Below are 15,723 nucleotides of genomic sequence, written 5' to 3'. Positions count from 1 at the left end.
TAACCCCATTGTTTTCACTGCTCCACCCCTAATGCCATCAGCCCTGCCCCTTGCTCAGTTTTTGCAAAAGTCAAAGGTCAAAAATTATCAAATAATCCAGAAAAAGTCAGAGAGAACTTTCTCTTATGAACTACATTCACACAAACAAAATTAAATACAGAACTTAACACCCCTACATGTAATGATATCTAAACATAGATGTGTAAGGAGTCAGTGAGACCTTACCCTTGCTCCCTGCCGTCTCCCTGCTGTATTCCTGGGCACCCCATTTTAGACTATATACGTATCTCCACGACAAGAATGAAAGTGAAAGATAATTATCCTTTTATAATCTCTGCTACAGAGTTAAAGTCTATCCAATGTCCAATATTGCGGCACACCCAGGCAAATGTTCATACATATATATATACAGCTATTGAAATTAAAGCATTTTGTAAAGTATACCAGCACCAGAAAACAATTGAAGGTTTGCCAATGGAGTCACATGGGTCGTGGTTTAGGATGGTCGCTATGACCTCCACTGACCTACAATTCATAGTAACCAGATGTTTCCTTTTATTATTACAGGTATGGGACCTGTTATCCGGAAACCCATTATCCAGAAAGCTCCAAATTATGGAAGGGCCATCTCCCATAGATTCAATTTTATCCAAATACTCCAAATTTTAAAAATGATTTCTTTTTTCTCTGTAATAATAAAACAGTAACTTGTACTTGATCCCAACTAATATATAATTAATCCTTATTGGAAGCAAAACCAGAGTATTGGGTTTATTTAATGTTTACATGATTTTTTAGTAGATTTAAGGAATGAAGATCCAAATTACAGAAAGATCCCTTCTCTGGAAAACTCCAGGTCCTGAGCATTCTGGATAACTGGTCTAATACCTGTACCTGAATATAATTGAGTGAAGATTAAGTGCTATGGGTGGTAACAAGCCCAGAGAAAAGTGTTCCATGTGTGTGTATAATCGTAAAACTCCTTTATACATTATATACCTATTAATGTCGTTAATGTTTGTGGCACACAAAATTATAATACAGGTATGGGACCTTTTATCCAGAAAGCCAAATAATCCAATTTTTTAGCAATAATTTACTTTTCTTCTGTAATAATAAAACAGTAGCTTGTACTTGATCCCAACTAAGATATAATTAATCGTTATTGGAAGCAAAACCAACCTATTGGGTTTATTTCATGTTTACATGATTTTCTAGTAGACGTAAGGTATGAAGATCCAAATTACAGAAAGATCTGTTATCCAGAAACCCCAGGTCCCAAGCATTCTGGATAAAATATCCCATACCTGTTCTGATTAAGGATTTACAAGTGACTCAAACACAGATTGTTGTTTATTTTCATGTGTTATTTATTTACATGCATTTGAATTGAACCTTAGACCCTAGAGGAATATTGCACTAATGCACAATTGGTTTGATTACTTGTTAAAAATTATCATTTTCTATTTAGGATTACACAATGGCAAATACTAATGAAAACGTATGTTATTATGTAAATGGTTTCTTTACTTGAAGCAGAGTTTTATATATGAGCAAACTTTTGGCACAAGCTTTTGGCTCCTTGGAGCCAAATAAGAGGAGCTTATGAATGCAGTTCAAGAAACAAGATAATTTCTATTTACACTGCTGCCTCTGTCACAAGTCAAAGTAAGGATCTTGATTCAGGCAACACCCATTGCCCCAGCTGCCTCTAGTTACTGTAAGAACTGAGTATCCAATTTTTGAGCATATTATATTTCGTTTATAAATACCGCAAGCAGAATTATCTTCTTACATGTCTCATACTTCTCACTTTTCAATAACTACTAGGGCAAAAGTCACTTTGAAGTGTTCCTCCACCCAAAAACTTTTCTTTTTTTTTCTTTTTTTTTTTGGCATAATGTGCAATTAGCAGCAACTCACCATTATACATTATTTAAAGGAGAAGGAAAGGTTAAACTAAGTAAGCCTTATCAGAAAGGTCCACCTAAATATACCAGTAAACCCTCAAAGTAATGCTGCTCTGAGTCCCCTGTCAAAAGAAACACGGCATTTCTTTCCTTCTATTGTGTACTCATGGGCTTCTGTATCAGACTTCCTGCCTTCAGCTTAAACCTCCTTGCCCTGGGCATGAGCATGCTCAGTTTGCTCCTCTTCCCCTCCCCTCCCTTCTCTGCTGTAATCTGAGCCCAGAGCTATAAGTGAGCAGGGAGAGACTCAGGCAGGAAGTGATGTCACACCAAGCTAATACTGCAGCTGCTATCCTAAACAAACAGAGAGCTTCTAGAGCTGTTTACTCAGGTATGGTAAAACATTCTACCGAATAAATATAGCATTCTAGCTTGCACTATTGCAGCTAATCTATTGGCAATAAAATTCCTCTGTAGCTTTCCTTCTCCTTTAAAGGAAAACTTGAACAATGTAGGTCTCTATAAAAATATATTGCATAAAACAGCTCATATGTAAAACCCTGCTTCATGTAAACAAACCATTTTCATTATAACATACGTTTTCATTAGTATGTGCCATTGTGTAATTACCATTTTAACAACTAATCAACCAATTGTGCATTAGGGCAATATTCCTCTAGGGTAGGGGTGTCCAACCTTTTGCCTTCCCTGGGCCACATTGGAAAAAGAAAAATTGTCTGGGGCCACACATGAAATACACAAACACTTTTGATTTGTAAAAGTAAAGAAAATACACAGTAAAGAACTACAATACCAGTTGGATAACCAGATGGAGCTATACATTGGAATATGGGACACCTGGATATTAAATAGACATATTATTATGATGTTTCGTCGGGAACTGAGCGTTTCAATCTGGGCCGCATTCATATCCATCCTGGGCCGCAGGTTGGACACCCCTGCTCTAGGGTCTAAGGTTCCGTTTACATGCAGAAAATGCATTTCTGCATTTTGAGTCACATGAAAATAAGCAACAATTTGTGTTTGAGTCACTTGTAAATCCTTAATCAGAACAGGTATGGGATCTTTTATCCAGAATGCTCGGGACCTGGGGTTTTTCGGATAACAGATCTTTCCGTAATTTGGATCTTCATCCCTTAAGTCTACTAGAAAATCATTTAAACATTTAGGGGCAAATTCATCAAGGGTCGAATTTCGAGGGGTTAAATCCCTCGAAATTCGACTGGGGAATAGAATCCAATAGAATCGAATAGGCTATTCGGGCGAATTTACGCGCTGGCGAATAGTCAAACTGGCGAATATTCGCCAGGCGAATAGGCGCTCGATCGAATATTCGCTCGAAGGATTTTCATTTGATCGAATGCCTTTTTATTCGATCAAAAACTTGGAAAACAAGCCTATGGGACTTTCCCATAGGCTTTTAAAGCAATTCGGTAGGTTTTAGGTGGCGAAGTAGGCAGTCGAAGTATTTTTAAAAGAGACAGTACTTCGACTATCGAATGGGCGAATAGTCGCAGCGTTTTTGCGCTCGATCCAGTACTTCGACTATCGAATGGCGAATATTCGCAGCGTTTTTTGAGCTCGATCTATTGGAATCATTCTTCTCAGGCGAATTTACGCCAATTCGATAGTCGAGGAGCACAAAAAACTACTCGAAATTCGACGTTTTTTTACTTCGAATCCTTCACTCGAAGTTAGTGAATCGGCCCCTAAATAAACCCAAAAGAGTTGTTTTGCCTCCAATAAGGATTAATTATAACTTGGGATCAAGTACAAGCTACTGTTTTATTATTACAGAGAAAAAGGAAATCATTTATAAAAATGTGAGTTATTTGGTTTCAATTGAGTCTATGGGGCATACTTACTAAAGAGCAAAGAGTTTTTTAGCGAAAAGTCACCAAAAAAAACCAAAAGATGAAAAAAGAAAACTCGCAAGGACATCGCTTATTTACTAAAGTCGACTAACACCATTCGCTAGTGAAAAAGTAGAGCGCTGGAGAAGTTTTGTGCCATTTTTCCAGGCGAATAATTGTTAATCCTTAAATTTATCAAAGTGTGAAAGTTTCTATTTGTTATCCTTTGTGCCAAAGTCTATTTCTCCAGGTTCTGAGTTGATGAAATGAAGCTACATCCTCAACATTAATTTATGTCAGTGACATCATATCCTTTTCTCCAAAAAAAGTCATAAAAAATGTTGTAACTGATAAATATATGTTATTTACACTATTTTTAACCATTTGAAGCTCATGCCACATTTGTTTTAGGATTGTCTAGGACAATAAAGGATCCCTTTTATTTTCTTAGAAGAAAGTAAGGCTAGAGAAAATTCGCTAAAAAACTTTGCGCTGATGAATTATCGTTGGTGAAAGTACACCAGCATTCTTTTGCAGAGACGAAAATAGACATTTTGATAAATATGCATATTAGTACAAAATAACAGCAGACGTAGTTGCGCAAAGTATGGCGAAGTTTCCCGAAGCAAAAATTCGTAGGTAAGTAAATATGCCCCTATGGGTAGGGTTTGCAACCTTTTCTGAAAAAGTTTACTAGCCGGTGGTGGGGACGGGAACCAAAGGGGGCGGTCCATGATGCAAAAGAGGGCTGAGCCACGCACTGTGATGCAAAAGGGGTGGAGCAACACGCACAATGGCCAGAAGGCTGAAAAGGGTATTACAAATTACCGGCAATTACATTGTCGGTAAATTTGTAATACCGGCCTTGGCCTTGGCAGGTGTTTTACCGCCTAGGCCAGTAAAATACCGGCCGGGTGTCAACCCTACCTATGGGAGATGGCCTACCAGTAAATTGGAGCTTTCTGGATAACGGATTCTATACCTGGATTGCAAGTAGTAGCATGTAGGGATGCACAGAATCCACTATTTTGGATTCGGCCGAATCCTTTTCGAAAGATTTGGCTGAATTTGGCTGAATACCAAACCCTAATTTGCATATGCAAATTAGGGATGGGAAGGGGAAAACATTTTTTTACTTCCTTGTTTTGTGACAAAAAGTCACCAAATATCCCTCCCCACCCCTAATCGCATATGCCAATTAGAATTAGAATTCAGATTCGGTTTGGCCGGGCAGAAGGATTCGACCGAATCCTAATCCTGCTGAAAAAGGTTGAATCCTGGCCGAATGGTGGTCAGCAAAATAATTGCGTAAAATGAGGGAAAAACATGAATCGGTGTTTGCACTGTAAAAACACTGCTAGAAAGGATGAATGAAACGCAACTCAAATTGAAAACTGAAAAAAATTCAAAAATCTTCAGAAACTGAAAACATGGATAGCAGCTGGACAGCATATTAAAAATTAGACTGACAATGAGTTACTGTGTGTATATTACTAAACATATTGTTACATAAACGTTTAATATTTACATATTTGAAGTCTAGTATTAATCATAAAACACAATGGGGGTTATTTATCACAGGTTGAGTTCTGTTTTCTTAAATTCAGGTTTTTTGAGGGTAGTTTCACCAAAAAATTTGAATTTTTCATGGAAAAAAACTCAAAAGATTTATTATACCCCACAGCTGCTAAAAGCCCAAATCTGAAAATATTCCAGCTAAAACCTGTCCAGGTCATGTAGAAGTCAATGGCTTCCTTCAACCATTTGAAGATGTTTTTTGCCTTGATTTTCTGATTTAAATTCAGGTTTTTTGAGGGTAGATTCACTAAAAAAATAGAATTTTTCGTGGAAAAAAAACTCAAAAGATTTATTATACGCCGCAGCTGATAAAAGCCCAAATCCGAAAATACTCCAGCTAAAACCTGTCCAGGTCATGTAGAAGTCAATGGCTTCCTTGAACCATTTGAAGATGTTTTTTGCCTTGATTTTCTGATTTATGGTGGTTTGAGCTCAAAAACTCGATACTTTTTTTTTGGCTATAACGCTATCTATTAGAGGTATTCAAGTTTTCCCCCGATTGCATTCAATCAAGTTTTTTACATTCAGTTTTTTTTCATGAATAAACAAACATTCCAGTTGTGCATAACATTTACTTCTATATGTTGTGTTTTGTGTATATTCATTTACACATGAGAAAAATATAGCGCACAGAGAAAACCCCAAATCTATGCCTCCCCTCCACATACATACAACAAAGCTTACCATTCCTTACAAGCTCTCATTATTTACAGGATCATGATGTCTGTTTTATTCCCAAGCCTGTAAAACATGTGTCTTTGAATCCCTAAACGTCTGATCCCTGAGGTCTGTTTATATACTGTAGCATCAGCACAGACAAATTATAGCATAAACATTGGCAGGAATGTAGGAATTTGCATATAGATGTTAATGGCAAGCAAGCGTGCAGCGCTATGGAACTGACAGTATATTCATAAAGTTAATGCTGTAAAGCACAAATGAGGTCCCCCCATAGGGATAATGTAACACATTCTCTTTTAAAGGTTCAGGTTAGCTTTGTTTTTCCCGAAATTGCCGGAAAGCCGAAGTGATCCGAGTGCCATCCTGCCGGTGATTCACATTCTAGCCAGCAGGAAGGCATTTTAGGGAGAATAGTCGGCTGAAGAAAAGGCGATTTGTCACTGGGCGACTAATCTCCCCAAGTAGCAGCGTGTGCCACCACCCTTAGGGGCAAATTTACTAAAGGGCGAAGTGACTAAAGCGGGCGAAAACTCGCCAGAGTGACGTCATTTTGGTACTTCGCTGATATACTAACAGTTGCTGGTGTAACTTCGCTAGTTGTACTTCACTCCCTATCGCCTGCCGAATTTGCGCTCTGGCGAATGGACGTAGCTACGCAAATTCAGTAAGATGCGGATTTTACTGAATGTTATCTCTTGTGCCAGACTTGCCTTCACCACCTTAGACCAGGCGAAGTGCAATAGAGTAGATAGGAGTTCCTCAAATAATAGTTGAAAATTATTCAATTCCCCAAAAAATGATGGCGTCTTTTCCATTTACAGGGTGATAGGCTGAAAAAGAGCGTACATTTTTTTTTGGGGATACCCGTCTTCCCCCCTAGATTTCCTAACATATGGCACATAAACTATACACTGGGCTCATGTGTAGGGCAATATAACAACTCTATTTTATTTTATTAAGGTTCCCTGGGCTTGTGTAGTGTAATGTATTTGCTGCAACATATACATCCATTGAACGTTAACTTCCCGCCATATGCAAATTAGCCAACGCTAGCGCAACTTCGCTTCGATTGGTGCAGTAACGCTAGCACAACTTCGGAGTTCGGCTTCCTGGACGCAACTTCAGATTTTAGTGAATTAGCGTTGTCCTGGCGAATCTATGCTTGGCGAAGTGTTGCGCTGTGAGCCGTCGCTGGCGAATTTTTGGAGGTTGGTAAATTTGCCCCTTAGTATGTTATAGAATGGCCTATTCTTAACAACTTTTCAATTGGCCTTCATTTTTTTTAGTTTTTTAATTATTTGCCTTTCTTTTCTGATTGCTTCCAACTTTCAAAGGGGGAAGGGGGATACTGACCCCAGCAGCCCAAAAACTATTGCTCTGTAAGGCTTCAGTTATTATTGTTATTCTATCTTTCTATTTAGGCCTTCCTATATTGATACAGTATTCCTGTTTCCCTTTCAAACCACCACCTGGTTGACATGTTAAACTGGACTCTAGCAACCAGATAGCTGCCAGGAATTACAAGATGAAAAGCTGCTGAAAAAAAAAGCGAAATAATTCAAAAACCGCAAATAAAAAATAAAGACCAATTGCAAACTGTCTCAGAATAGCACTCTCTACATCATACTACAAGTTAATTTAAAGGTGAACAACCCATATAATAATGTGAATAAACTCAGTGAGAAGTTAGCTATAATATGTTAGTTTGCATACTAGGGGATCCAATTTTATACTTGCTCTTGGTCTCGCTGGATCTCCAAAAGGGAATTACTGTGTCAATAATATAATACAGACAGATTAGTGTGAACTGGAGGAAATTGACCCAAAAACCAGACTGTAGTATGGTGGCATATAACTAAACATCTACCTAAAAGTGTCCTCTTTCCATGGACACCCTTATCTTTCTTAGGCGTACAAATTCCGAAACAAAACAATAATCACTCAGTATAAACACCCTTCCCGCAGCTGCAGTCTGCTAGGCTTTTAGATAAGGAGTAGCTCATTATAGAGAGGGCATCAAGGCTGACTTCTGATTTGTTTTTATTGTCATCCTACAAGCCAGGAAGTACAAGCCAGGATGCTACTTTCAGTTTTTTTCAGATTTTGCCCTGTTTAACCCAAGAAATAACAAAAAAAATGCATATTTCTGAATTAATAACAATTGGCATAAGCCCTATTCATTGCACCTAATCGCAAAATATTCAGCAGAAAATGAAGTTGGTCTGTAATATAAGCTGATGCTACAGGGCTGATTATTAAATTCTGATGCTAATTGCACTGTTTCTGAGCTGCCATGTAGTAATTATCTGTATTAATTACTAATCAGCCTTATATTGTGACATTTCTATTCTATGGGGCAAATTCACTAAGCGCCGAAGCGCCGAACGCTAGCGTCAATTCGCTAGCGTCAATTCGCTAGCGTCGGGCATTTTCGTTACTTCGCAAATTCACTAACGGACGCTGGCATAATTTTGCTAGTGTTACTTCGCACCCTTACGCCTGGTGAATTTGCCCAATGAACGAAACTACACAAATTCACTAACGCGTGCATTGTTCTGAACGCCACCTTTTACGCTAGACTTCCTTCGCCACCTCAGACCAGGCGAAGCGCAATAGAGTAAATAGGGATTGCTTCAAAAAAGTGAAAATTTTTTCGAAGTCCCAAAAAACGCTGGCGTGTTTTCTATATTATGGGTGAAAGGCTGAAAAAGATCCCCTCCTTCCCCCCTACATTTCCTAACTCATGGCAACTTAACTATACAGTGGGCACATGTGTAGGGCAAAATAAAATTTTTATTTGATGTTTTGAAGGTTTTCTAGGCATTTGTAGTGCTGATACGTATTCCTCCATTGAAATTTGGCGCCGTATGCAAATTAACCATCGCTAGCGAAACTTCGCTTTGCTTGGCGAATTAACGCTAGCGAAACTTCGCAAACTTACGCTACCCCTGTGCGCAAATTCGGATTTTAGTGAATTTGCGGAGCGCTGGCGAAACTACGCCTGGCGAAGTGCGGCGAATTTGCGCCTGGCACAACTACGATTCTTAGTGAATTTGCCCCTATGTGTACTGTATATTGTGAGTGGGTCCCTAAGCTCAGTAAGTTACAGCAGCACAGAGCATGTGCAGTGAATCAGCAGAAAAGATGGGGAGCTACAGGGGCATCTTTGGAGACACAGATCTTTACTACTAAAGGGCTGTGGTTGCCTTGGGCTGGTACAGAAACATAATGTGTAGCCTATTTCTAGTTAAGCTTTAGTTCTCCTTTAAAGAGGTAGTTGGACAAGCAGGAGTGACAATGCATAAATTCCTAGGCCAGATACCAAGCAGATCAACAAATCACAGATGTCGAAGAGGGGCCCTACAAAACTTCAGAAGTGAGAGAAAGTTTGTGTAAATACTAAGGGGTGTGGGTGGATCTCTTACTAATAAACTTGCCTAAAACCATTGCTGAACTCAGAAGAACTTCTCCATTATGCAGAAACACCCTTCCAAGTAACATAAATCCTTCTGCATCTAAACAAATACTTGACGTATAATTCAAAATAGTGGCCCCACGTGGGAAAGTCCTTTAGGATCTGCCTGCTGGGGAGCCACATGTTCACTCAAAATGGAAAGTCCCTAAAATCTTGTCAGCGTGGGGCCACTAAGCCTTTCTCCATTCAATAAAGACAAAGTAATGTAAATAAAGCATCAGTGTACTTGGCATGCACTCAAATTCAATCAAACATCATTTTTCATGTACAGTATATCCAAAAGTAAATGAAATATAATTCCATTTCTGCATTCCATAGGGTAGAACCAAATGCAACAACAAATGTATCTCGATATTTTAAAATCACACACCTGCCAATCTCACCAATTGTGCCCCTCCATGGTATTGGAGAATTTATGGGGTCATTATGAGCTATAGTTGCAGAGAAATATCCAATAACCAGTTTTTATGTTAATGTTTGGCCAATCTAATACTCTTGATGGGTTCAGTGTATATTTGAAGGTTTGTTTGGGGGAATTTATTCCACTATGGGGGACCCCCTAATGCTCTTTCACTCCTACACAGGGGCTTTGAAAAGGAGCCCTAGACAATTATTTTGGTGCAGATTTAGGGTCAGTCCACACAGGGCGTTTTGGGGAGATTTGGTCGACTAATCGCCTAGTTTTTGCGGCGACCAATCTCCCCAAACACCTTCCCTGACTCTGCGCCGCCCGGCTAAAATTAAAAAACACCACCACTAATCACACGCGGCGGTTCGTTTTCCGAAGTTGCCCGAAGCGTGTGATTAGTGCGTTTTTTTCGTTTTAGCTGGCGCAGAGTCAGGGTAGGCGCTTGGGGAGATTGGTCGCCGAAAAACAAGGCGATTAGTCGCCAGGCGACCAAATCTCCCCAAAAGCCCTGTGTGGCCTGACCCTTAGGCAGAGATGAATGAAGAATAAGTTATTCAAGACCAATTTTTTTCTGCCATTTGCATTTTAATTTCTGAAACCTGTTTGTACAGGGGATTAATACAAGACTATGGCTTGGTGGGAACGATGTATGCTTCGTCAGTCCTGCAACATTAACCCTTAAAACGAAGGAAAGGCAGAGCGTCTATTAGCATTACGCTTCCAAAATCCCCCAAAAGAACACAAATACAGTGAAACCACGATTTTAAGTTCCCTGAATTTAAGTTTACATTTTACATTTTTTATTTGTGGTCCCACCAATTTATAATGCATTTCAATGGGGGCATTGCCCTGGTTTTAAGTAATGTTTTCCCCCAATTTTACATCAAAATGTTGCCCTGATGTTCCAAAAACGGCTTTTTTCCACTCTATGAATGTTATTATTTGTGAAATAAAGAGGTTTAAAATACTAAGCACTTATATATTTTGCCATGGTTCTGCCTGTAAATGGTCAATTGCAATGAGTCTGCCCCTTATACAGTCCTGCACCAATCACTTATTGTTTAGGTTGTGTATGTGACTGACAGATAGGGTTGCCACCCGGCCGGTATTTTACCGGCCTAGCCGGTAAAACACCTGCCAGGGCCGGGGCCGGTATTACAAATTTACCGGCAATGTAGCTGCCGGTAATTTGTAATACCATTTACAAAATCCCCTGCCCGCCGATGAAAACTTACATTTTCGTCGGCTTCGGGCGGTGGCCCCGCCCCTTTTGTGGCGCCCCTCCTCAGCTCCGCCCTTTTTTGTGTCACGTCCCGCCCCTTTATTTTCGGCACCCACCAGTGGCCGGTAATTTTTTTTTTAAAAGGTGGCAACCCTACTGACAGAGAGTCTTGCACGTGTCCCCCATAGTGTAACATTAACACTGCAATGTTTAACCCTTGTTATTAACACACTAAATATTGTATCTCAAAGTAAAACAGACTCCTGGGCTTATATCCTTTCAGTACTTGAAGAAAAAGTTACTTTAACACATTTCCCTGATTTTACATTTTCCCAGATTTTACATAATTTTTTCCTGGTCCCCTGAAAAACATAAAAATGAGGGTTCTTTTGTAAATATCTATATTGAGATACAACAGTTGGATAATAGTTGGATAACTGCAGCCCTCCTGCTGTGATGAAGTATATGATGCCCCTAGGAGCCAGAGTAAATTCTCATTTACTCCATCTTTAACCTGAGCTCCATGTGGCCCTGCCATTCTCAGGGTGTAAAATCCCAAGACTTGTCTTTTTTCAATTTACTTTGCTGCTACCCTTGCCAAATTAACAAGTCAATATTTAATAATACCCTTATTACACGACTATCACTTATTTTACATATGTAGCCAAGTTAAAGGAGAATCCAACCCTAACGTTAAAAAAGCCCTACCCTACATAAACCCCCTCCCTCCTCCCCCAGCCTAAGGGGCAAATTCACTAACCTCTGAAAATTCGCCAATGACGGCTTCGCTGACATCGCCACCCTTCGGCAGGCGAAAATTCGCCAGGACAGCGCTAATTCACTAAAATGCGAAGTTGCGTCCCGGGTGCAGAACAATGGCAAAGTTTTGCTAGCGTTAATTTGGCAAGCAAAGCAAAGTTGCACTAACGTTGCCTAATTTGCATACGGTGGCAAGTTAAATTTCAATGGACGTATATGTTGCAGCAAATACATTACGCTACACAAGTCCAGGGAACCTTAATAAAATAGAGGTGTTATATTGCCCTACACATGAGCCCAGTGTTTAGTTTATGTGCCATATGTTAGGAAATGTAGGGGGGAAGCCGGGTACCCTAAAAATAATTTACGATCTTTTGCAGCCTATCTCCCTGAAAAACTGAAAAGTCGCCAGCGTTTTTTGGGACTTATAGAAATTTTCAACTTTTTTTGAGGAAGTCCTACTCTATTGTGAAGGGTTAACATGCCTACGTGCCGACCCTTGTAGGCCTCTGTACTTGTTTTTCTGTACGACCCTGTACTGTCTCTTCTTAGACAACCTTGCATAAGTATCATCATGTACTATAAACAATATTATCAGCTTGCCTCAGACAAAATATCTTAGCTAACGCGCATGCACATATTTGTCTCTTTTCTATCTTGTCCATCCTGAAGGATATACCTATTACAGACATATACTTTGCTAATAACTATGCTGATACGTCACTATATTGGGACGTCTTTACTTATAACCTATATAAGCCTATGTTTGACCTTCAATAAACGGAACTTGTTATTCTGATCCACTCGTTGGTGTTTCTTTGTGCAAGTTCCCCGGATCTGGAATGCTAGGCATTGTTGGTCAGATGAAATCCAAAGGTTCCAGTAGCAGTCGGTTCGTTGTCCCCTTCATATTGCACTTCGCCTGGTCTGAGGTGGCAAAGGCAAGTCTGTAACGTTCATTAAAATCCGCATCTTAGTGAATTTGCGTAGTTACGTCCATTCGCCAGAGCAAACTAGCGCTAGAGTCTATCTCCTCCGCTAGCGAATTTACGCCAGCGCCCATTAGTAAATCGGCGAAGTACTGAAATGATGTCACACTGGCCAATTTTCGCCAACGTTAGTCACTTCACCCTTTAGTAAATTTGCCCCTAAGTGTTACCCGAGGCAAATGCCCCTAACGTTTTACTTACCCCTCGGTGCAGATTAAGTCATGTAGCCTTTGCTGCTGTAAACCCTAATAACACTCTCATCCCCTAGCCAAGTGCTTATTTACTGAGGATTGACTTATTAACTAATCTTGTCTTACAAAAGCTTAGCTAGAAGCCCCACCCAAAACCAAATGAATTGACAACTGAGCCTGTGCGTCATCTATATGTGACATTCCAAGTCTGGTCTACCTGCTTTCTCTACCACCTATGAACATTGGGTCATTGGGAAAAGGAATGGACATGCTAGAATGCAGATCATACATAAAAGGAGCAAGGACCATCCATGGGGTGGCTGCATGGGCTTTAACTGCCAAATATGACAAATGATTAACACACTATAATATGACATAGGGTAATAACACGATTGATCATTGAACAATTCTTCTCAGGAAATGATATATATGCCAATTAATTGATCACTTAGGGGGTTATTTATCAAAGGTTGAATCTTAGAGTTCAATATACGTCAAATTAACTAGAATTAACTCACAACTAATTTTAAAAAAAAAACTTGAATGGGAAAAACTCGAATCAGCAAGTTTGTGGTTAACAACCAGAAAACTGATTAACTTTTCAGCGAGATCAATCGAATTAATCGAGTTTTCAGGCAAAACCCTCCAAAAGAAAAAATCAAACATGAAGGGGCAAATTCACTAAGATTTGTAGTTGCGCCAGGCGTAACTTCGCCGCACTTCGCCACACTTCGCCAGGTGTAGTTTCGCCAGCGCTCTGCAAATTCACTAAAATCCGAAGTTGCGCTCAGGGGTAGCGTAAGGTTGCGAAGTTGCACTAGCATTGATTCGCTAAGCGAAGCGAAGTTAAGCTAGCGATGGTTAATTTGCATACGGCGCCAAATCCAAATTTCAATGGAGGAATATGTAGCATCACTACAAATGCCTGGGAAACCTTCAAAACATCAAATAAAATTTTTATTTTGCCCTACACATGTGCAACTGTATAGTTAAGTTGCCATGAGATAGGAAATGTAGGGGGGAAGGAGGGGAGCCCCAAAAAAAATTTCGATCTTTTTCAGCCCATCACCCATAATATAGAAAAAACGCCAGAGTTTTTTGGGACTTAGAAAAAATTTGAACTTTTTTTGAAGCAATCCCTATCTACTCGATTGCGCTTCGCCTGGTCTGAGGTGGCCAAGGAAGTCTAGCGTAAAAGGTAGCGTTCAGAACAATGCGCGTGTTAGTGAATTTGCGTAGTTACGTCCGTTGCGCAAATTCGCCAGGCGTAAGGGTTTTATTTTTTTTAAAAAATTCAAGCTTTTCTTTTAACCCGAAATTGTGAATTAAAAAAATAAACTTGAATTTTCGTGAAAAACACAACTCGAACCTTAATAAATATTACTAGCACTGTGTTTGATCTAGAGATAATACTTCTTTTATAGAGCCCTTGCACACGGCCATTTGTTCATGTGTTCCATGAAGTGTAAGGGGCTATAAAGATGAGTTTAAGCTCTTCGGTCTTTCTATAATTAGGGATCCATCACATTCCACATGCTTGTGGCTCAATACAGACTACAACTAATGTTTTTTTAGTAATTATTAATAAGATAAAACAAAAAGCAGTGAATATATGTTAAAGGGACAGTATACACCCCAAAACACCTCTGATATAAAAGAGCACAATAAATAGAACTTGTGTTGAAAATGCATTCTGACAATTTTTTAAATAAAATAAAACATATTTTCCTATTTTTTTGCTTTTATCTTTGTCATTTATCCGTGGTCAGCTCTGTTTCTGATATTTATGGATCCTATCTATTGGGGTTGGTGCCACAAGACTTGCAGAAACAAGTGTAGTTACATATTTAAAGGGGAAACAAGATGGGATCTTGTCATATTAGGAGATGTTACGCAGATAGGGTCACTAATATAAGGAGTTTTAAGAGGTTTTGCTCCAAAAGAGAGTTATCAGGCATCCATGAAGGGTACAACTTTGCATTATGGGTAAACTTGGTAATTTCCATATGCAACAGCTCCTTGCACACTGCACATATTGTTATAAATGACCCTTACTGTGTTCTTTTTTGTGTTACAAAATGTTCAATAGCCCTAATACATCTGAATGGCAAAATTTCTCTCCTTCCGCTCCAAGGGGCAGATTCACTAACCAGCGAAGAGTCAACAGCGACCACTTTGCACCCATTGCCACACTTCGCCAGGCGAAAATTTTCTCATACAGTGCTAATTCACTAAAATGCGGAGTTTCGTCATGAGCACCGAACGCTGGCCTTACTTCGCCAATGTGAGCAATTCAAAGCGAAGATGCGCTAGCACTTAATTCTTGCTCTCAGGTTGTTAATTTGCATACAGCAGGAAATTTAAAGTTGAATGGATGTCTTTATGTTAAATGTTGCAGCAAATACATTATATTACACATGTCAAAGGAAGCTTAACAAAGACAATAGAGTTGTTATAATGCCCTACACATGAGCCCACTGTATAGTTTATGTTCCATATGTTAGAAAATGTATGAGGGAAACCAGTTACCCCCCAAAAAAATGTAAGGACTTTTGCAGCCTATCACTCTGAAAAAAGGAAAAGACGAATATGATGTACTGTAAGTAATAGAAGATTGAGGAAGATCTATGCACTC

General features: G+C 39.4%; 1 protein-coding gene across 2 annotated transcripts in view; it reads right to left on the bottom strand.

Moving 5' to 3' along the window:
• The window catches only part of flt3lg.L (fms-related tyrosine kinase 3 ligand L homeolog), a 56,681-nt gene that overhangs the window by 24,905 nt on the left and 16,053 nt on the right, over positions 1-15,723 (bottom strand). The window contains exon 1 of one of the 2 annotated variants that reach the window (XM_041569622.1): positions 226-305. The exons of the other annotated variant lie outside the window; for it this stretch is intronic. The gene's annotated coding sequence lies outside the window, so the exon portion shown is untranslated. Of the gene's footprint in view, positions 1-225; positions 306-15,723 lie in introns of those variants that run through there. 2 annotated transcript variants of the gene reach the window in all.

The sequence above is a fragment of the Xenopus laevis genome, chromosome 7L (assembly GCF_017654675.1).
Source record: "Xenopus laevis strain J_2021 chromosome 7L, Xenopus_laevis_v10.1, whole genome shotgun sequence".
NCBI classification, from domain to species: domain Eukaryota; kingdom Metazoa; phylum Chordata; class Amphibia; order Anura; family Pipidae; genus Xenopus; species Xenopus laevis.
Note: the sequence above shows the minus strand (reverse complement) of the source record. Positions and strands in the feature narration are given on the sequence as shown.